The sequence below is a fragment of the Apium graveolens genome, chromosome 10, assembly GCF_009905375.1.
Source record: "Apium graveolens cultivar Ventura chromosome 10, ASM990537v1, whole genome shotgun sequence".
Taxonomy (NCBI): Eukaryota; Viridiplantae; Streptophyta; class Magnoliopsida; order Apiales; family Apiaceae; genus Apium; species Apium graveolens.
In genome coordinates this window covers 225481213-225505496 of record NC_133656.1, presented here as the reverse complement: position 1 = coordinate 225505496, position 24284 = coordinate 225481213, and the positions used below count along the sequence as shown (strand labels likewise).

Below are 24284 nucleotides of genomic sequence, written 5' to 3'. Positions count from 1 at the left end.
CCCAATCCAAATTGGATTAGGGAAAACGAAGGTCCAATCCAAGTTGGATTAGGAAAACCAAGGCCCAATCCGAATTGGATTAGGAAAATCAAAGCCCAATTGGATTAGTACTACGAAGGCCCAAATTATAGGCCCAATATAATTAAAAAGCCCAATCCAATGAGGTTTGAAAGACACATTGAAATGACCAGAATCAAAGTCGAATTCTAAGTCATGATTCCTGTTCAAAAAGTTTCGAACAGGAGCCTGAAAAAGATCCACAAAAAATGACTAGGATCTAGGTCGTGTTCAAGGTCGTGGATCAAGTTCGAAATACTTCGAACAAGAACCCAATAAAGACCCGTGGAAATGACCAGGATTCGAGGTCGAGATCTAAGTTGTGATTTCTGCTCACAATGCTTCAAACAGAAGTCTTAAAAACACTCACGGGATTGACCAGGAATGAGGTCAGGTTTAGGTCGTGGATCCTGGTTGAACCACCACGACGAGGAGCCACATAATCGGTTGAATTACGACCAGGAATGAGGTCAAGGTTTAAGTCATGGATCCTGGTCAAACTACCATGACCAGGAACCACATAATCGGTTGAATTACGACCAGGATTGAAGTCGAGGTTTAGGTCGTAAATTCTGGTCGAGAGATTTCGAACAAAGTACAAAAAATGGTTAGTTCTTCGACCAGGATCCTGGTCGAATTCCAGGTCGTGGATCCTGGTCGAAGTCGTTCGACTAGAGCATAGGAAATAACTAAAGTGACGACTAGGATCCAGGTCGAAATTTCGACGAGGATCCTGGTCGAAAATAATAGAAAATTTGAAAACTCAAGGAAAATTGAGGAAAATTAAGGAAAATTCTTGACAATTCAAGGAAAATTCCTGTAAAATCAAGAAAAATTCCAAAAAGTTGAGGAAAAATCCTGGAAAATCAAGGAAAATTCCAGGAAATGAACATGAAAACCCTGAAGCCTCGTGCAAAACAAATCGTTATAAATGTGTAAGTCGCTCCACACTTTACATGTAAGAACGATACCCTGTAAGGGAATACATGAACTTAACTTCTGCGAAATCTTGTGCGATTTCCCAGTATTCTGGGGGGCAAATGATAGGGGATAAAAATAACTTTATCTGTGTAATAAATAAGCGCATAAATTATTATTAGTCCCTAATAATGCAACAAGAATTACAGAAGGGAGGTTGAATGGAATTCTTGAACCTTTTTTACAAATTATAAAATGTTCTATCTTAATAATATATAAGTGTTTGATTTGTAAAGTGCGGAATAAGAAGTTAGTAAAATCAGAATACACGTAATTAAAAATACAAGTATTTAAAAACTTTCTGGTGGATTTGAATGTATCCACCAGAGATATATATTATATCAAGAGAACTTTGTGTAGAAAGATTAGCTCACAGTTGCTTTACAAATATGAACAACTAAGTTTACAAAGAAATGCTAAGGTTGCAGCTTACAATTATTTCTATGAGATAATGTTCTTGCTTAGTTTTCGTTGTTGTTCTATTTGCTACTTCTTGGTTTATATATCACCAAGATTACAAAGTAATAAGACAAGATAATAAAACAAAACCTATCAAGTCTAATACTATGATGCTTCATTACTCTATTCCAGCATCTTTGAATATCTTCATAATAGCATGGAAATGACAATGCTTCTTTGTTCTCTAAAACCCAGTTGAATAGGCTTTCACATTCCTTTTGCATATACTCGACGCATGTGACTGTGTTGTCACTGTCAACAGATGTTTGAATTGATTATCCGTCGGGTACATGATCATCCGTCGGGTTGCCTTGTTGATCATCCGTCGAGTGGCATTGTTGTTTATCCGTCGGGTAGCTATCTGGCACTTGACTTCATTTCATTTATGCAGAATTACAAGACATCATCTATGTATAATTAATCAACCTATTCTGTATATCTAATTAAAATCAACATGACTTGAGTGCTACTACAGAATCTAAACAAGGTGTATGCAGAAATGTGCTACAGACTCATTATTACACAAGCTACTCACTCGATGGATAATAAATCATCATCTGTCGGGACTATATTGAGTCATTCGTCGGGACTATATTCCTTATCCGTCGAGTGCTACATTTTTCACTAAGTAAAATCTACTAAGGTGTTTTTTTAATGAAATCATCAAGTTCACAACATATTCACAACAATCTCCCCCAATTTATGTCTACTGGAATTATAGCCATAAATTAAGAAAAACTTGATGATAACAAAACACCCTAAAAATACAACTTTAAAAGTAAGTAGATAAAACTATAAAGTGCTTCAAATAACAAAATACACAAAGATTAGCTCACAGTCATTTTCAAGGTGCTCCTCTAGCCTGAGCAGATTAATCTAATTCCTTGAAGGTCTAAATCTCTTTCCAAGCTTTCTGTTGTTTTCTTCTATCTAATTTTGGAGCTGTCTGTGGAATTCCAGTTCATCAGATTCTGAGAGATTTAGTTTTTCTTGCATTTCCAAAAGAGTCTCATTGCTAGAGATGCTCAATTGGTCTTCTTATCTGAAAAATCTTCTAACTCCTTTGTCATCCATGAACTCCATCAGCCAGTAGGGCCTTAGATGCACTCTTCTCCCTGTGTAAGGAATAGTTAGAGTCTTTGGGAGTGCATCTTTAGCTCTAATACTCCTCAGTTCTTCAATCTTCTTTAGAACAAGTCTTCTTGCAGTTACATTGAATCCAAAGTTCTTCTTGAATGATGAATAAACCTTTATCAGCACAGATGGCTTTCTTGAAGGATCCTGTGAAGTGGCCATTGAATCTCCTTTCCTCCCTTGTACTTGAAAACTAACCTTTCAGGTAGATTCCTGTAGGCATCAATCCCTCTAACTTCTTCCAGTTCATCTAGATAGAGGTTTAGATCAGAGAATTCCTTGATGTCACATAAGTACATGTAATCTCCCTTGTTGACTTTGGATTGAGCTTTGATAAGAGATTTGGATTTGAGAGGTGACAGATTCACTTTCTTGACTGCTCTTGACTTTGTTCTCTTTGGCTTGTTAAGGATTGGCAAATTGAAGTCAGGAATTGGTAGACTTTCCCGGTCTATTGGTTCATCCTTAGGCACAATAGATTCACCTTGAATGTTCCTGTAAGGATCCACCACCTTAATGTCTTCAAATACCACTGAGGGTTTTGATGTTTGAGTTGCAGTTGGAGTGGATTCCTTGGGAAACTGATCCTCCAATTCCTTACCAACAAAGTTCAATTTCCTTTTGGTTCTTTTGGCCAATTCCTTGTATCTGTGAGATTTCTTCTGTTGTGGTTCAACTTGCTTCTTTGGATCTTGAGATTCAGTGATTTCAGATGGCTGAGCAGGAATTTGTTGTGTTGGTTTCACAGCTTGTAGCTTGGCCAAGATAGCAGCTTGCTCTTTCTTTTATTTAGCCTTTTTAGCATCTAGAGCAGCTTGTTTCTTTTCTTGCTTCAATCTAGCCTTTTCTTCTCTCTTTGCTTCAGCAAATTGAGGATGTCCAGCCACCACACAAATGTTTTTACCATTCCTGAAAACTTTAGCAATTCTCCTTTTCAAAGCTGAATCAGCTGGATCCTTATAGAAGGCAATGGATCTTGACAACAGTTTCTTCTCATCAGGCTTTGGTGTCTCATACACTGTATCCAAAGGGTTCTTTAGTGATGATTTTGGATAGTTCACCCTTGGCTTCAAAAGTACTTCAGCCTTTGAAGATTTGATGCAGGATGGCTGTCATCTTTCCAGATAGTTCATGCTCATTTCATTCACAGAGATTTGCCTGACTTGAGAGTGATGAATGGCTGACTTTTCTGGCTTCTTTGCTAGCCCAAACTTCTTTTGAATATCCTCATCAATTTTCTCACAGTTGATTGGATTCAACTGCTCCTTTTCAGCTGCACTTATATTGGCTGCTACTTCATTTATCAGATTAATGATGTCCTTAGCTGGTGGCTTTGAAATAGTAATTGTAGGCACAATTACTTTGCTAACTTGAATGTTAAGCACTTTTTGCTCCCCTCACTCCTAGAACTCTCTATCTCCCCCTTTTTGTTATCATCAAGCTGAGTAGAGGAGGAGGTTTGTGCAGCCACCAGTTTCTAAAGCAAGTCTGTTTGTTGAGCTTGGTGTAGATGAATTGCTGTAAGAGATGTTTCCATTGCTGTCATTCTTGTATCTAAGGCATCTATCTTTGTGGCAAGATCAGAATTTTTCCTGAGCTGTCTCTTGATATCAAACATTGTAGCTTCTGGAAGTTTAGAGTTCATCTTGTCAGAAATGGCCTTTTTCATGTCATCAATATCACCTTTGATAGTGTTGACATCTCGAGAATGTTGAAAACCTTGGATTTGTTGTAGTTGCAGAGAAGCAAGATGTGCTTGAAGGAGCTTTTTGGTGTTGGCATTTGTGGTGGTTTGAAGAGCAGAATTTGTCTGATTTATGAGTTGAATCAGGGTTGTCTTGAAGTAGTGTTCATCACAGTGCTTTGAAAATGCCCAAGATGGCATGCCTGATCTTGAACTAGAGTCTACTTCTCCCCCTATGTCCAATGGCCCTTCTTCACTATCTCCACCTTCACCTCCAAAGAATTCTTCTGAACCACCAGTCTCATAATCAACATCACCAGCTGTAGAGGGCAAAGCTTGTTGGGAACCACGGACTTGGGGTGTTACTACGTTTTACGATAAAGATTACGAAAAGAAGATTACCTTGTTAATGGTTGATTCCACGCTCTTCTATTGTATTCCCAAATTCCCTTGAGCGAAGTGTGGCCTCCGTCTTCTCAAGTTATCCTCTCTTCTTGCTCCTTGGTGGCTACAATATGTTTTCACACAATTGCCAAGCAAGAAGAGAATAAGAATATATATAGGCTACAATAGGGACCATGAATAATTAGGTTGGGCCTTCTAATTACATCTTGAGCCTAGCCCAATGTAATTAAATATTAATTCAATTCACTAAAGAATTAATATTTGCACTACCTTTCCTAATACCGTAATTTAATTAATTCGGTTCCAATATTATTTGTTTATTAAATTCCCCATGTTTAAAATATCATATGTCCATTAATTAAATAAATTACTGATAATTTATTTAATTAATATCTTTTATCCTTGATCATCCACTCAACCTTTATTTAATTATGCCAGAATAAATTTCACCTGCAGGGTTTCACATAATTAAATCTTTTTGAGCTTTCAAGGGGACATCATTAACCCGAATATTATCAGGACATGGATTCCTTCAATAAATAATATCCATCATGTATATAATTCCATCACCCAAAATATAATGATATAATTCAAAAGAATTATTTCATATATAAATCAAAGCATGTAAATAATATACACGTGTCAATTACTATTTCCGGATTAAGAACCTAAGCATTAATAATAACATAGAATCTTAGTTCTCCTTCTTAATCAGTATTAAGGGAACAATTCTAAATTTGATCTTGTTCAATATACACAAAGTATACTAGCATTATTTATTAGTCAATATAAACTAATCTAAATAATACTACAACCATACCAGTGGATTGTCCAACACCATCTGTGTTGTGAACCTTATTATATTATATAACCGTATTTAACAAATATTCTGTATCCCATTTGATACTAGATTGTTCACAATATATAATATTATACAACATGTAAACTGTAATAACCCCAATTTTTGGGAAATTTTGAAACCCTTATGAATAGTGTTTTTGCTGAATGAGAAAACTTTTCATGCCACACTATATAGGGGTTCTGATATGGATATTCTGAGATTTTATTAGTACTTTATATGGGATATAAGTGTATGTAAAGATCGTCAGAATCCAAATCCGAACACTTTGATTTTTCCCGGAAATCCAATAGATACGGAAAGAATTGAGTATAAGGTAACAGGATAAAAGGATTTAAATAAAGGATTATAATAGAGGATCATAAAAAGGAATATAATGTATTGAGAAAGGTTAAGGGAACCTAAGTAATAAGATCCCGGGTATGATCCCTCAAACGATAAACGAAAACGAAAGTTAAGCGAACAGTATAACAGATCAGCGGTCATTAGGCAAACAATTAGGAAGTTAATCAAAGGGATTAGAGAGGATGATGTCACCCAACCAATGAGAAGAGGACAAGGAGGGGAGGATGATATCATGAGGATGACACAAGCATGACATGGGAAGGAAGGAGATGTGGTGGCTTTTTAACCACACAAAATCAAGGGCAACTAGGTAATTTACTAAAACAAACACAAAATTCAAACCAACCAAGCCAAGCAAATCATTTTCATCAAAATCAAAAAGAAACCAAGGCATTGTTCTTCATGCTCTCGGCCAAAACAGAACCAGCACACTAAAACTGCTGTATCTCCTTCATTTCTCACTCAAATATTGTGTTCTATATCTCATTGGAAAGGTATTGAGATTACCTACAACTCTTGTTCACAAGTCTCGTCCAAATAATCATGGTAAGACCCTCATTTTTATAGTTCTTTAAATCGGACTTTTAGAAACTTTAAAGCCTAACTTTGTGTTCTTGATTTCTTTGGAAAGATCAAGCTTGTAGGAGGCTCCCTAAGGCTTCCTAGCAACTTAACACCTCCCAAGGAAGGTATAAACTTCAAACCCTAGCCTTTACTTTATTTGTTAGTAAGTTTAATGGTTGGTTTTGTGAAATGAGAAGCATGGATTGTGATTATTAGTAGTTTGGTTTGATTTGGAAGTGTTTTGGTAATTGAAGCTTGATTATAGTTCATAGGTCTTGATTGTGGTTGTTTGAGTTGAAAACCTTGGAGATTATGGACTGATGTGGTATGGTTTTGGTGAAGTTTTGTTGTATTGATGGTTATGAGTTGGTTGGTGGTTAATTGGAGTAGTTTAAACATTGGTAATCGCGTAAACATAGCCGTCGTAATGTCCGATTTACTTTAGACTGCTTTTGTTCATAACATTTGGACCCGAGAACTCCCTGCTAGATTATGACCATTGCCATGTTTAGATAGTTCATGTTACGAGCTTCGTTTTGATATGTAGTTCGTTTGATTCTGATGTACGGTTTAGGAGAAACGACCGTTTCAAGTAACGGCGTTTCGCGAACGAATCATTTCCCCTCGCCTTACTTTGAAACATAGGTTAAAGACCAAAAAGGGTTAATTAATGTATGAAACAATTATGGTAAGAGTGTTAGGCAGTTGGTAAGACACTCGCGAAGGAATCGCTTTAAAACTCGTAATGGTTAATTTATTAAAAATGGTGGAGCCGAGGGTACTCGAGTGACTTAAGAGAATCAATAAGCGCAAAACAAGCGTTAGAGTCTAAGTTAGTTAAAGTATAGATTTACAAGTGACTTTGGTTTAATTCCAACTTACTTATTGTTTATAGGTTACCAGACTCGTCCCGAGCCTTTTATCACCCCAAGTCGCTCAGGCAAGTTTTCTACCCGTTATAACTGTTGTTGTGATGAATATATGTATTTGCATTATCTTGCGATAGATGCATGTTGGTTAATTAGCAAATGATGCAATATATTGAAGCATGCTGCTATGGTATATATATATGCATGCATGTTTCGCATTCTTGCCATATATATATCTGTTGATTCAGTTGATAATACCTATGCTAGAGGATAGCGGTAATTTGCATATACCCTTAGTACAGGGACCCAAAGGTGAAAATATTTTCTAAAACCGGGAGTCGAGGATCTCGAGTAGATTTTGTATATATGGATATAAATATATATATATATACTTATATATATATATATGGTCATAGTTTTCAAAACTATTAATCGAATAAGGTTTATTCGATAACTTTAACTTTATTTTATTATTGAATATTATTTCGAATATTATTCGAAGGCGTATGACTCCTTTATATTAAATGAATATTATTTTGAATATTCATTCGAGGGCTTATGACTCTTTTATATTATTTATTGAATATTATTTTGAATATTCATTCGGGGATTTATGACTCCTTTTATTTATTTATCTGAATATTATTTGAATATTCATTCGAGGGCTTATGACCCTTTTATTTATTTATCTGAATATTATTTGAATATTCATTCGAGGGCTTATGACTCTTTTATATTATTTATTGAATATTATTTGAATATTCATTCGAGGGCTTATGACCCTTTTATTTATTTATCTGAATATTATTTGAATATTCATTCGAGGGCTTATGACCCTTTTATTTATTTATCTGAATATTATTTGAATATTCATTCGAGGGCTTATGACTCTTTTATATTATTTATTGAATATTATTTGAATATTCATTCGAGGGCTTATGACCCTTTTATTTATTTATCTGAATATTATTTGAATATTCATTCGAGGGCTTATGACTCTTTTATATTATTTATTGAATATTATTTGAATATTCATTCGAGGGCTTATGACTCAGTTTATATTATTTAATGAATATTCATTTGAATATTCATTTGAGGATCTATGACTCCGATTATTTGCTGAGATATATTCCTTATTTTATTAAAGAATAAGGTGTCGATAATCAAACTCACTTTTGATTATTCAAATAAAGATAGTACTTTCGTATAGGTATATCTTTGGATATTTAATATTCATTTCAAGTATAAGTTTCAAAACTTCTACTTCAATTATTTTTTATAAAGATTATTCTTTATGGAAATATTATTTAAATAATAATATTCAGATATTTTCTAATATATTGGGACTGATTTATTTTGTTAAATCAGCATCACTCCAAACATTCTTAAAAATGTTTTGCGAGTCTTTAAAATGATTTTTAAAAGTTAGAGCGGATCCCAAAACTCATTTTTATATTTAAGATCCTCCTTTTGAAGGGGATTTAAATACTCGCTCAAAACCTGAGGGATCCGGCTCTGTGGTGTGTTTTATATTCGCAACAAGGTTGCTGTTTTGTTAAATGAATCGATTACCTACCCAACACTCGGGAAGTAAAATTCTTGGAACAAGTTAATCCATTAACAGGCATCGCCTGGGAAATATCGGTGAGTTCTCCTTTCCAACTAGATACGACTTCTTGGTGGAGCCGTATCAACAAGTTTCTACTTGGGGAAAGGGGGAACGAGCTTTACGTTTCAGAGTCATGGATTTCATCTGAACTAGGAGTGGCGTAAGTGGTCGAGTGGCGCCGGCCCAGCCTTATTATATTGGCCCAAATGGCCTGGAAGTTCCGCTAAGGCGGTCCATTCCTTAGGAGTTCAGTGTTCGGTTGACAAGTAAATCCGACAGGTTCTCCTCTACATGTAGAAAATGGTGGGGTTGCACTACTACGACTGATCATCGTAAGTGGTCTTCCTGGCACGGCAAACTCCCGTAATGAGTTCATCATCCAATTGGATATTTCTGCAACACTACCCAGAGCATTTCGATAGAAAGGCTACGGTTGGGCGATTGTTGAGTGTTGGCAGGGTCAAGTTTTCAAAATGATGTTTGCATCAAATGAAGTATCTCGTAACTTTATTTTATTTTGATGATATTTTAAAGATTTAATCTATTCAAATCTTGTCTTGTAGTCTCATCTATGTGATGAACTGTTGAAAGCTCATTATACTTTGAACAGTGGTAGTTCAAGTAGCTTTATAAATGATATAAGTATAGTGAAGTATTTGGTAACTTCATCCCTTGTTTTTACTTATATCTAGTAAGTAATTATCTTACTCATGATAAAATATTCTAGTAAGTATCCATTTAGATACTTATATTATTGTTATCACTACATATTATCTTGCGAGCTGTAAGGCTCACTCTTGCTTTATTTCTTCATCACACAACAACAGTTAGGAAAGATGGCCAGACTCCAGCAGACCCAGCGCAAGCGCGTGGGAAGCGTCCCGCGTCTTCCCGATGATGTTGTGGCTGCTATAGCTGCAGAGGTAGATCTATTGGTAGATCAGGCATTCTATTTTTGAGAATCAAATTATGTATAATTATAACTTGTGGCAGATAATGGCAATTAACTGTAAATTTATCAAGTAATCATTTTGGGTTGTAATAACTTTTAAATTGTGGATTCAAAGACTTATACTTATTTAAATTTTATCTCTGAGACTATAACGGGTTGTGGTGTGTGTTAGTGTGGGGTCACAGCATAAGGTTATTATTATTAATTAAGTGAAGTGATATTGTGGAAAGAAAGACCGTGACGACCTGGATCCCCGACCCCAGATCTGGGGGTGTTACAGAAGTGGTATCAGAGCTAAGCGTTATAAACCTCAGAGATGATGTGACGTTAAGATAATAAGTTCACAAAGATAATAAGAACTCTTGCCAAGTTCATAGTCGGGCTACCTAACGTAGTACTGACAGTTAAAACCCTTATGGGAACCCTTATAAATATCGTGATAGGAGCGTAGTTCGTTATCGTATATGGTAGCGGGACTCCGAACCCTGAGGTTGAGGAACAACAGCGCGATGATGTTTTATTACTAATTGGAGATCGGATTGTGGATCCGATAGAGTGTCCTAATGCAGGACCGGATGATGTTGATATTGAGGATATAGCGGTTGAGGATGTTGTCCTAGAAGGGATAGTTGTTGAGGAGGATCCCATGGAGGATCCTGACAAGATTGGATAAAGGACCACTGATGAATTGATGACCATGGTTAGGTCGACTACCAGAGGTAGGATTGGCCGGTCACTACCGGAGGTTCGTTCAAGTTTGTAAAGATAGTAACCCCTTTAACGCGGCTTACTTGTAAGACTGAGAAGTTCGAATGGACAGAGAAATGCGAGAACAGCTTTCAAGAACTGAAGCAGAGGTTGGTAATGGCCCCTATGCTGGCATTGCCGGATGGAAAAGGAGATTTTGTGAAGTGTAGTGACGCTTCGCACAAGGGCTTAGGGTGCGTGCTTATGCAGCACGGTAAGGTAATCGCGTACATGTCAAGACAATTAAGGTAATATGAAATTCGATATCCCCGCCCATGAGCTTAGGCTCGTGGCAATAGTTTTACCCTAAAGATTGGAGGCACTACTTGTATGGAGAGAAGTGCGAGAATTACCTAAGCCATAAGTGCTCTAGTACATTTTCACGTAGAAAGAGCTCAACATATGCCAGAGGAGGCAGTTAGAGCTAATCAAGAATAATGATTGGGAGATTCTTTATCATTCGGGGAAAGCCAATGTGGTGGCTGATGCCCTTAGTAAAAAGGAGAGACTCAAGATGATAATGTCTTTGGGAGAGTTTATAAGAGATTTTGGAAATAGTAGTGAAGGTAACCGGAGCCGGTACCGAAAAGCTGTTTGAGATTGCAATAGAGACCGAATTATTGGAAAAGAGCATACGGTGCCAAAGAAAGATGATAAGGGAATAATGAGGTATTCCTATAGAATTTGGGTTCCGAAAGTTCAAGAGCGTAAGGATGAGAACTTAGATGAGAGCCATAGTTTGAGGAATAAGATTTAGAGCAAACCCTGAACGTGATAGTCAGGGAGGTCGCCATCAAGATAGAAGGAACCCATGACATAATGGAGTGGAAAATGAGGATTTTAAATTAAAAGATGACCCCAATTATGGGGAGTAGGATGAAACATTTCATACTAAGGAAACAGAAAGTCGAGTAAGGAAAGGAGACCCGAGACGGTACTCCTATACGGCAATTCATGGACCTGTCTAGACAGAACTTAGACTATTATCCCCAACCACCACCTTGAGGAAACAATGCGATAGGAAATTCTTTCAGGACCTTTAAGTCTCTAAGCTCTCAGAGTTCCAAGGAACAGGTTGACCTAGTCGAGGCAAGAGCCTGGCTAAAGGAAATAGAGGAATCATTTGAGATTCTGAATGATTGACGAACCACAAAAGACTATTTTTGTCACTTACCCTCCTAAGAGAGAGACCACCCGCTGGTGAAAGACCAAGAAAGGCACGGAGCCAGAGGTTAGAATAAACTGATTTAAGTTCAGTCAATTGTTTTCGGGAAAGTAATTCCCAAAGATAAGGAGATAGTGTAAAAGCTTTGGAGCTAGAACAAAAGTGGATGAGTATGATGAATTATGAATCTAAGTTGTAAAAGTTATCAAGATTCGTTCTGAGGACACGAATCCAGAATGACGGGATGTTTGGAATCAATACTTATGTTGTGTTAGTTCATGAAATAATGATAAGAGAAAGGAAAATAAAAAGAAACTGAAGTGGAAAGGAATATAAAGGCAATAGAGTTTGAGGTATGATAAGGGAGTTGGGTATGAGGAAACCCTAAAGACTCGTAGCAATAGACATAGAAAAGTATGTAATCATCAGGATGAGGGTGATTCACCATGAGTTAAAGTTGATGGTTGAAGGCATACGAGTTATGTACATTTTATCCCCTTTAAGTTGGGAGGATTCGAGGAAACCTTGAAATAGTTCGAAGGATAAATAATGAGACGCGGATAGACTGAGGAGACAAGGAAGTAAGAAATTAGGAAAAATTGGATGAAGGAAGTGACCTTCAAGAATATAAAGTGTAAGACCGGTGGCATGATACCCAGAAAGGGAGACGCCAGGTATGAAAGATATCCCAACATTGAGGTGACTGTTGAGATAAACAACAAAAGTAAATAAGGAATTATTAAGAAGAAGTTCATGTTGAACATGACCAATATCTTCCAGAACATCCATGTTATCATTACCAAATCAGGAAAGAAAAGCGGATGACCATTGTTATCTTTTGGAGGCCATATGGATTGACCTCAATTTGAATAAGGATGTTATTATGAAGTTAGGTATAGACTATCGAGGTGGGAATGATGAAGAAGATAATCTATCAAGGATATATGACTTGGTTTATCCATGGATGGATGCATGTACCTTTTCAAAGGTGGAATTAAGGATAGAACATCGGTAACTTAAAATGAATCCTAGGGGAATGCATAAAGGTTGGCATTTCACCCTTAATAGGGATAGTATAAAATTTGGCAGTATGAATTGGAAAGGATTAAGGTAATAACAACCTTTAAAGAATCAGTGGAGAATTTTTTTTTCAAAAGTATATAGACAATGATTCTAGTATTAGTATATGGTATTTTGATATGCCCTGTATCTAGGGAATACAGGAGGAACGATTCAAGGATAACCTTAGAGGTTTTACAAGGAGAAAGGTAATATTCAAAATTCTCAAGATTAGAAATGTGGATAAAGGAAATATGACATAATTATAGTGTTGCCAAGTGGGGCACGTGTTAAACCACGAGAAAGTATGGATCGAACCAGTAATGGTCGAAATTATTCAGGTCAATTAGGACTTAAGATAAAAGATGTTCTAATTATGATTGAGAGTCAGTCATGACAGTGATTAACCTCTAAAGACTGAGGCAATAACTTATGGAAAAATGGTGATTTTTTTTTTACTTATCAGATTTTAAGGAAAACATCTTCACTCAAGCAGTGATCGGAAATAGGGTAGAAAATTTGTGAAAGTGGTTAAAATGAAATTGACTGTAAGGAAATTTTACTATCAGGAAAGGCCAAAGAGGTGGCCGACACTTTAAAGGTAAGAGGATAATTATAGGCGCTTGTGCCAAAATAATACAGTGAGGATGGTTAAAACTGTGAAGGTTGTATTATGGTTTGGAAGATTGACATTCCTTCTGATGACTGTGCAATACCCAACCGTAATAGTAGTTGGTAAAGGTTTAATTCGTGTAATCGCCATGAGCGGGCTATCTATCTTAGGAGGTCCTATCTTGAGATAAGCCAGGACCATGTTTCAAAAAGGACTAGACGAACCTTTGAGTTAAGTCTTCTATTTAAGGCATATGATTAAGAATGGTATTAACCTGCTATCGTTGCTTTGATTGAAACTCTTCTGCAATTTTATCTACTTCATGTCATGAAAGTACGTCAGAGTTTGGAGTGTTCTTCATGAATTGTGATTGGTGGTTATGTTAACTCCTTAGGAGAATTAGATACGAGATGTATGGACTCCGTATGGTTAGCTATTAAGACTTCATGGAAAATGAATGACTACAGTAGGTCAGTGGTGGACCATAGTAAGGCAGCAATGATTCTGCGAGTAATGAGCTGATTACAACCGTGAGAGTTGTATTGGAATGGGTGTTGAGATTGAGTACCACTAATCGGGTCGTGATAGTGTATAAGTTATCATTGATAGACTAATTAAGTAGAGTATCTACCTAGTGAATTATTATTTTTTCTTATCAATAGAGAGTCGTATTATTATACGAGGAAGGTTGCGGTGCAAGCATAGAATTCTAGTAACGATGATGTATAGAATGAGATCCCAGATTCGATTTTCGATGTCGAGGGAGTTTCAAAGGTGATTGTGTATAAGCTCGAGGAAGAGCATGGGTCCATAGAATGATGGACGGAATAACAAAAATATTTAGGCATGTGAAATAGGATGCTATAATACTTGATGTTGATATAAATACATATATATTTTGTTCTCCTATGACAAACCTCTATAGTTCAGAGGTAGGTTCCAAGCCAGATATTTTGTGGCAGTATATTTTTTTTTATATATACAATTCTCTTCAGTTCGTTCTTTTCTCTTCTTTTCATTTCATGTAAGTTGAGAAGAACAACCCTTCCAGAAGGGGAGGTATTGCCGAATGACTGTCTATCTGTGTGATAGAAGCCTAGTAGGATACCAACTATTGTTTAATTGCTTGTCAAGTACTAAAGGTTGGCCACCTTCTGTACTAACTATGCGAGATAACAAGTGTTCATGATCATAGTGATCTCTCAACAAATTCATTTACTTCTATATGATTGATCAAACTTTGGGAAATAGAAACAGCTGAAAAAGGAGTAATAAAGTTGTGGTAGTATTCGGAATGGAAACACATTCGTGATACTAAGGTTGACGTGGTTATTAAAAGGTTATAGAACGCTAACGAGCAAAAGTATAACTAGTATAATATTAGGAATGGAAGATAGTAGCGACTACGAACTGGGAAAAAGGATGGATAGTGAGAAGTAAAAGCTCTAATGCTAAAAGCTATAATGAGAGCCTGTGCAATAGACTTGAAAGAAATTGGAATGATCACTTAACACGGGTTGAGTTTTCTTATGACAATAGATCATATGTCAGTATTGAGGTATCGCCTTATGAGATCCTTGAGGGAAGATAATGTCGATCTTCCTTATGTTAGGATGAAGTTGTAGAGCGCAAGATGCTCGGACCCGCAGTAGTCCAAAGGACCAAGGATATGATAGATCTAATCAGAGGACGGCTGGTAGTAGCCCAAGATGGACATGATAAGTATGTTGATTTGACACAAAAGGAAAAAGAGTATGAAATAGGGGACCTAGTGTTGTTATAGGTATTTCCTTGGAAAGGAAGGATGAGGCTCGGAAAGAAATGAAAGCTAAGTCCACGAATTGTTGGACCCTTGGATATATTAAGACGTATTGGGAGGATAGCATAGGAGCTAGCCCTAACCCCGAACATGTAGCAGGTCGTAACGTGTCTCACGTATCAATGTTAAGGAAGTGTAATTCCGATGCCAGATAAATAGGGGCATATGAGCGCATAGATATGCAACCCGACGTAACCTATATGGAGCAACCAGGAAGGGTTGTAGAGTGAAAAGGGAACAAGTGCTTAGGAGAAGGGTTATCAAACTATTCAGAGTTTGATGGAAGAACCACAATGTGGGAAAATTTATTTGAGAGTTAGAAAGTGTAATGCTAAGAAAGTATCCCAATTCATTTTCTATCTGATTCCGGGACGGAATCCTTTTAAGGAGGGGAGACTGTAATAACCCCAATTTTTGGGAAATTTTGAAACCCTTATGAATAGTGTTTTTGCTGAATGAGAAAACTTTTCATGCCACACTATATAGGGGTTCTGATATGGATATTCTGAGATTTTATTAGTACTTTATATGGGATATAAGTGTATGTAAAGATCGTCAGAATCCAAATCCGAACACTTTGATTTTTCCCGGAAATCCAATAGATACGAAAAGAATTGAGTATAAGGTAACAGGATAAAAGGATTTAAATTAAAGGATTATAATAGAGGATCATAAAAAGGAATATAATGTATTGAGAAAGGTTAAGGGAACCTAAGTAATAAGATCCCGGGTATGATCCCTCAAACGATAAACGAAAACGAAAGTTAAGCGAACAGTATAACAGATCAGCGGTCATTAGGCAAACAATTAGGAAGTTAATCAAATGGATTAGAGAGGATGATGTCACCCAACCAATGAGAAGAGGACAAGGAGGGGAGGATAATATCATGAGGATGACACAAGCATGACATGGGAAGGAAGGAGATGTGGTGGCTTTTTAACCACACAAAATCAAGGGCAACTAGGTAATTTACTAAAACAAACACAAAATTCAAACCAACCAAGCCAAGCAAATCATTTTCATCAAAATCAAAAAGAAACTAAGGCATTGTTCTTCATGCTCTCGGCCAAAACAGAACCAGCACACTAAAACTGCTGTATCTCCATCATTTCTCACTCAAATATTGTGTTCTATAGCTCATTGGAAAGGTATTGAGATGACCTACAACTCTTGTTCACAAGTCTCGTCCAAATAATCATGGTAAGACCCTCATTTTTACAGTTCTTTAAATCGGACTTTTAGAAACTTTAAAGCCTAACTTTGTGTTCTTGATTTCTTTGGAAAGATCAAGCTTGTAGGAGGCTCCCTAAGGCTTGCTAGCAACTTAACACCTCCCAAGGAAGGTATAAACTTCAAACCCTAGCCTTTACTTTATTTGTTAGTAAGTTTAATGGTTGGTTTTGTGAAATGAGAAGCATGGATTGTGATTATTAGTAGTTTGGTTTGATTTGGAAGTGTTTTGGTAATTGAAGCTTGATTATAGTTCATAGGTCTTGATTGTGGTTGTTTGAGTTGAAAACCTTGGAGATTATGGACTGATGTGGTATGGTTTTGGTGAAGTTTTGTTGTATTGATGGTTATGAGTTGGTTGGTGGTTAATTGGAGTAGTTTAAACATTGGTAATCGCGTAAACATAGCCGTCGTAATGTCCGATTTACTTTAGACTGCTTTTGTTCATAACATTTGGACCCGAGAACTCCCTGCTAGATTATGACCATTACCATGTTTAGATAGTTCATGTTACGAGCTTCGTTTTGATATGTAGTTCGTTTGATTCCGATGTACGGTTTAGGAGAAACGACCGTTTCAAGTAACGGCGTTTCGCGAACGAATCATTTCCCCTCGCCTTACTTTGAAACATAGGTTAAAGACCAAAAAGGGTTAATTAATGTATGAAACAATTATGGTAAGAGTGTTAGGCAGTTGGTAAGACACTCGCGAAGGAATCGCTTTAAAACTCGTAATGGTTAATTTATTAAAAATGGTGGAGCCGAGGGTACTCGAGTGACTTAAGAGAATCAATAAGCACAAAACAAGCGTTAGAGTCTAAGTTAGTTAAAGTATAGATTTACAAGTGACTTTGGTTTAATTCCAACTTACTTATTGTTTATAGGTTACCGGACTCGTCCCGAGCCTTTTATCACCCCAAGTCGCTCAGGCAAGTTTTCTACCCGTTATAACTGTTGTTGTGATGAATATATGTATTTGCATTATCTTGCGATAGATGCATGTTGGTTAATTAGCAAATGATGCAATATATTGAAGCATGCTGCTATGGTATATATATATGCATGCCTGTTTCGCATTCTTGCCATATATATATCTGTTGATTCAGTTGATAATACATATGCTAGAGGATAGCGGTAATTTGCATATACCCTTAGTACAGGGACCCAAAGGTGAAAATATTTTCTAAAACCGGGAGTCGAGGATCTCGAGTAGATTTTGTATATATGGATATAAATATATATATATATATACTTATATATATATATGGTCATAGTTTACAAAACTATTAATCGAATAAGGTTTATTCGATAACTTTAACTTTATTTTATTATTGAATATTATTTCGAATATTATTCGAAGGCGTATGACTCCTTTATATTAAATGAATATTATTTTGAATATTCATTCGAGGGCTTATGACTCTTTTATATTATTTATTGAATATTATTTTGAATATTCATTCGGGGATTTATGACTCCTTTTATTTATTTATCTGAATATTATTTGAATATTCATTCGAGGGCTTATGACCCTTTTATTTATTTATCTGAATATTATTTGAATATTCATTCGAGGGCTTATGACTCTTTTATATTATTTATTGAATATTATTTGAATATTCATTCGAGGGCTTATGACCCTTTTATTTATTTATCTGAATATTATTTGAATATTCATTCGAGGGCTTATGACCCTTTTATTTATTTATCTGAATATTATTTGAATATTCATTCGAGGACTTATGACTCTTTTATATTATTTATTGAATATTATTTGAATATTCATTCGAGGGCTTATGACCCTTTTATTTATTTATCTGAATATTATTTGAATATTCATTCGAGGGCTTATGACTCTTTTATATTATTTATTGAATATTATTTGAATATTCATTCGAGGGCTTATGACCCTTTTATTTATTTATCTGAATATTATTTGAATATTCATTCGAGGGCTTATGACCCTTTTATTTATTTATCTGAATATTATTTGAATATTCATTCGAGGACTTATGACTCTTTTATATTATTTATTGAATATTATTTGAATATTCATTCGAGGGCTTATGACCCTTTTATTTATTTATCTGAATATTATTTGAATATTCATTCGAGGGCTTATGACTCTTTTATATTATTTATTGAATATTATTTGAATATTCATTCGAGGGCTTATGACTCAGTTTATATTATTTAATGAATATTCATTTGAATATTCATTTGAGGATCTATGACTCCGATTATTTGCTGAGATATATTCCTTATTTTATTAAAGAATAAGGTGTCGATAATCAAACTCACTTTTGATTATTCAAATAAAGATAGTACTTTCGTATAGGTATATCTTTGGATATTTAATATTCATTTCAAGTATAAGTTTCAAAACTTCTACTTCAATTATTTTTTATAAAGATTATTCTTTATGGAAATATTATTTAAATAATAATATTCAGATATTTTCTAATATATTGGGACTGATTTATTTTGTTAAATCAGCATCACTCCAAACATTCTTAAAAATGTTTTGCGAGTCTTCAAAATGATTTTTAAAAGTTAGAGCGGATCCCAAAACTCATTTTTATATTTAAGATCCTCCTTTCGAAGGGGATTTAAATACTCGCTCAAAACCTGAGGGATCCGGCTCTGTGGTGTGTTTTATATTCGCAACAAGGTTGCTGTTTTGTTAAATGAATCGATTACTTACCCAACACTCGGGAAGTAAAATTCTTGGAACAAGTTAATCCATTAACAGGCATCGCCTGGGAAATATCAGTGAGTTCTCCTTTCCAACTAGATACGACTTCTTGGTGGAGCCGTATCAACAAGTTTCTACTTGGGGAAAGGGGGAACGAGCTTTACGTTTCAGAGTCATGGATTTCATCTGAACTAGGAGTGGCGTAAGTGGTCGAGTGGCGCCAGCCCAGCCTTATTATATTGGCCCAAATGGCCTGGAAGTTCCGCTAAGGCGGTCCATTCCTTAGGAGTTCAGTGTTCGGTTGACAAGTAAATCCGACAGGTTCTCCTCTACATGTAGAAAATGGTGGGGTTGCACTACTACGACTGATCATCGTAAGTGGTCTTCCTGGCGCGGCAAACTCCCGTAATGAGTTCATCATCCAATTGGATATTTCTGCAACACTACCCAGAGCATTTCGATAGAAAGGCTACGGTTGGGCGATTGTTGAGTGTTGGCAGGGTCAAGTTTTCAAAATGATGTTTGCATCAAATGAAGTATCTCGTAACTTCATTTTATTTTGATGATATTTTAAAGATTTAATCTATTCAAATCTTGTCTTGTAGTCTCATCTATGTGATGAACTGTTGAAAGCTCATTATACTTTGAACAATGGTAGTTCAAGTAGCTTTATAAATGATATAAGTATAGTGAAGTATTTGGTAACTTCATCCCTTGTTTTTACTTATATCTAGTAAGTAATTATCTTACTCATGATAAAAGATTCTAGTAAGTATCCATTTAGATACTTATATTATTGTTATCACTACATATTATCTTGCGAGCTGTAAGGCTCACTCTTGCTTTATTTCTTCATCACACAACAACAGTTAGGAAAGATGGCCAGACTCCAGCAGACCCAGCGCAAGCGCGTGGGAAGCGTCCCGCGTCTTCCCGATGATGTTGTGGCTGCTATAGCTGCAGAGGTAGATCTATTGGTAGATCAGACATTCTATTTTTGAGAATCAAATTATGTATAATTATAACTTGTGGCAGATAATGGCAATTAACTGTAAATTTATCAAGTAATCATTTTGGGTTGTAATAACTTTTAAATTATGGATTCAAAGACTTGTACTTATTTAAATTTCATCTCTGAGACTATAACGGGTTGTGGTGTGTGTTAGTGTGGGGTCACAGCATAAGGTTATTATTATTAATTAAGTGAAGTGATATTGTGGAAAGAAAGACCGTGACGACCTGGATCCCGACCCCAGATCTGGGGGTGTTACATAAACATTCAAATTATTCTCAATTAAACTGGCCAGAAATAAATGTATATACTTCAAATAAATATTTTCAGTATACACTAACAATCTCCCACTTATACTCAAAATATTCTATGTGTATATCAGTGTTTATTTAATCCACTATTACATAAAAATCTATGTGTCCAACCATACAGCCTCCTTGGCAGCCTAAGAGGGCGCCACGTACTCGGCCTCCATGGTGGAGTCTGCAATGCATTTCTGCTTTACACTCCTCCATATAACGGCTCCACCTCCCAAAGTAAAAACATATCCCGAGGTTGATTTCCTCTTATCCCTATCTGATTGGAAATCTGAATCAGTATATCCCAAAGGAAATAGATCTGAGGCCTTGTAAATTAACATATACTCCTTAGTCCTTCTCAGGTACTTGAGTATAGTTTTTACTGCACTCCAATGTTCCTGACCTGGGTTCGACTGATATCTACTAACCATGCCTACAGCAAAGCAGATGTCAGGCCTCGTACATAACATAGCATACATTAAGCTTCCATATGCTGAAGCATAAGGAACTGCTTTCATGCTCTCTATATCCTTAGGTGTCGAAGGACACTGCTTCTTAGATAGAGCAACTCCATGCTTAAAAGGTAGAAAACCTTTCTTGGAGTTCTGCATGTTAAAACGAGCTAATACTTCATCAATGTAGGGCTCTTGAGATAAAGCCAACATCATTTTCTTGCGATCCCTTATAACTTTGATCCCAAGGATGTATGCCGCTTCACCTAAGTCCTTCATGTCAAATTGTTTGAACAACCATGCCTTTACTGATGACAACATCTCAACATTGTTTCCAATGAGTAAAATGTCATCTACATATAGTACTAGAAAAAACCACTGCATTACCTTCACTTCTCTTATACACGCACGATTCGCTTGGACTTTGATCAAATCCATATGACTGGACTGCCTGATCAAAACAAATATTCCAGTCTCTAGAAGCTTGTTTAAGTCCATAAATAGACCTCTTAAGCTTACATACCAGATGCTCTTGGCCTTCCTTAATGAATCCTTTTGGTTGCTGCATATAGATGGTTTCTTCAAGACTTCCATTAAGAAAAGTTGTCTTGACATCCATTTGCCAAATCTCATAATCGAGATGAGCTGCTATAGATAAAAGAATACGGATTGACTTAAGCATGACTACCGGTGAAAAGGTTTCCTCATAATCGATACCTTCTTTCTGAGTATACCCTTTCGCAACAAGTCTTGCTTTCCAGGATTTCACCTTTTTATCTAATCCCCTCTTTTTCTTGTAGATCCACTTACATCCATTAAGTTTTATACCTTTGGGTGGTTCCACGAGCTCCCAGACCTGATTAGAATATATTGATTCTATCTCAGATTCCATCACCTTTTGCCAAAGATCTGCATCTTTGTCTTGTGCTGCCTCTTCGTATGTACGGGGATCATCATCATGTTCACCAGAGACCAAGTCTGAAGAATCTCCCAAAAACATGAATCTATCAGGCGGTTGAACAACCCTCCCACTACAACGAGACACTGGTGCGGTATTAGTGACAGGTTGTACATTATGTTGTGGTTGTTCTACTTGTACTACAGCTTCATAAGTATTATTTGTCCCTCCCACTAGTTCCTCTAAAACGACACTACTCATGGGTTTGTGATTCATTATATATTCCTCCTCCAAGAATCTTGCATTGATGCTAACAACGACATCCCGATTCTTCGGACTATAAAATAAATATCCATTCGTTCCCATGGGGTAGCCTACAAACAACCTTACTTCTGTACGAGATTCTAACTTAGTCGCGTTCTTGTTCAGCACATGTGCTGGACAACCCCTTATTCGAATATGTCTTAGACTCGGTTTATCCCCGGTCCACAATTCTAAGAGGGTTTTAGGAACCGACTTAGAAGGTACTAAGTTCAGAAGATAAGCTGCTGTCTCTAAGGCATGTCCCCAAAATGACTTGGGTAAATCCGAATAACTCATCATCGATCTAACACTCTCTAAAAGAGTCCGGTTCCTTCTCTCTGCTACACCGTTCTGCTGGGGTGTGCCTGGTGCAGTTAACTGGGATTCTATCCCATTTTCTGATAAATATTCCCTAAATTCTCCAAGCAAGTATTCGCCACCATGATCTGATCGTAGTGACTTGATACTTTTATTAAGTCGCTTCTCCGTTTTAGCTTTGTACTCTTTGAACTTATCAAAGCACTCAGACTTACGGCGCAACAAATAAACGTACCCATATCTAGAATAATCATCAATGAAAGTGACAAAATATTCATAACCACCTCTTGCTTGGATATTCATGGGTCCACATAAATCAGAGTGAACCAATTCTAACAGTTGTTTGGCTCTATTCCCTTTTGCCTTGAAAGGCCTATTAGTCATTTTACCTTCCAAGCAGGATTCACAAACTGGAAATGGCTCCACTGCCAATGAGCTTAAAGGCCCGTCTACTACCAGTCTTTGAATCCTCCTCAAGTTAATATGACCTAATCTCAAGTGCCAAAGATATGTTTGGTTCAAACTAGAAGGTTCTTTTCTTTTAGCAGAGTTAGAAGATGTGTTGTTCAATTCCCTAAATTGCAGTTGCAGTGCAGGTTGACTAGGATTAATTATATACAAATTGTCTTGCAATGTACCAGAATATATAATTCGTTTATTCATCATAATAGAAACATTATGATCCAAACAAACATTATAACCATCCAAAGCAAGTTTAGAAACCGAAATTAAATTCCTTCTAAAAGAAGGTACATAAAGACAATTGTTCAAAACCAAAATCCTATCAGAACCAAAAGATAAATGAATAACTCATACTGCAACTACTGCTACTTTCGTAGCATCTCCCATGAACACGTATATCTCACCATTTCTAAGCATTCTGGATAGTTGGAACCCCTGCATAGAATTACAAACATGATCAATGGCTCCTGTATCTACACACCAAGTGCTCGTAGATATAGCCGCTATAAATGTTTCTGTAACTAGAGAAAGAGACATACCAGTATTGTTTATCTTCTTAGGAAGAGGACAATCCTGTTTCCAGTGACCTGACTGTTTGCATCTAAAGCACTTTCCCTTAGGCTTTTTCACACCACCCTGAACTCCCACTGCCTTCACAGCTTTCTGTGTCTGAGCCTTTTTCTTCTTCTTAATACATTTCGGCTTAGAGGAAGAACCTTTCTCAGCCACATTCACTTGAACACTCTGCCGAAATAATCCTTCAGCTGCCTGAAGTTCTGTCAACAGTTCCGCGAGACTATACTGCCTCTTGTTCATGTTGTAATTCAAGCGGAACTGCTCAAAACTCTTGGACAAGCTCATAAGGATAATGTCAATCTGGGTTTCCCCGTCAAGTTCAGCACCAAGGATCTCTATCTCATTCAAATGCGACATCATCTTGAGAACATGATCCCTTATAGGTGTGCCTTCAGCCATCTGAGTGTTCATTAAAGCCTTCATGGCTACTTGCCTAGCAGCCCTATTCTGATCTCCAAAAAGTTCCTTGAGATTAAAGAGCATATCCGAAGAAGTGGCCATAGACTGATGCTGATGCTGCAAAACACCCGACATTGCTGCCAGAATGTAACATCGCGACATCTCATCAGCCTTAATCCACCGTTTATAATACTCTTTCTCATCTTCAGGAGCATCAGCAACAGGCTGTTCAGGCTTGGGTTCATAAGTGCAAAACTTATACTCCTCAGCAGTCAACACAATGTCCAAATTTCGTTTTCATTCAATATAGTTAGGTTCGGTA

At 36.5% G+C, this 24284-nt stretch overlaps 1 long non-coding RNA gene across 1 annotated transcript; it reads left to right on the top strand.

The window, feature by feature from the left end:
• Positions 1 to 16412: 16412 nt before the first annotated feature.
• On the top strand, positions 16413 to 17477 carry LOC141692256 (uncharacterized). The gene is made up of 3 exons (XR_012562786.1): positions 16413 to 16519; positions 16605 to 16662; positions 17433 to 17477. It is a non-coding gene; the product is annotated as an uncharacterized LOC141692256 (long non-coding RNA).
• Positions 17478 to 24284: the final 6807 nt, after the last annotated feature.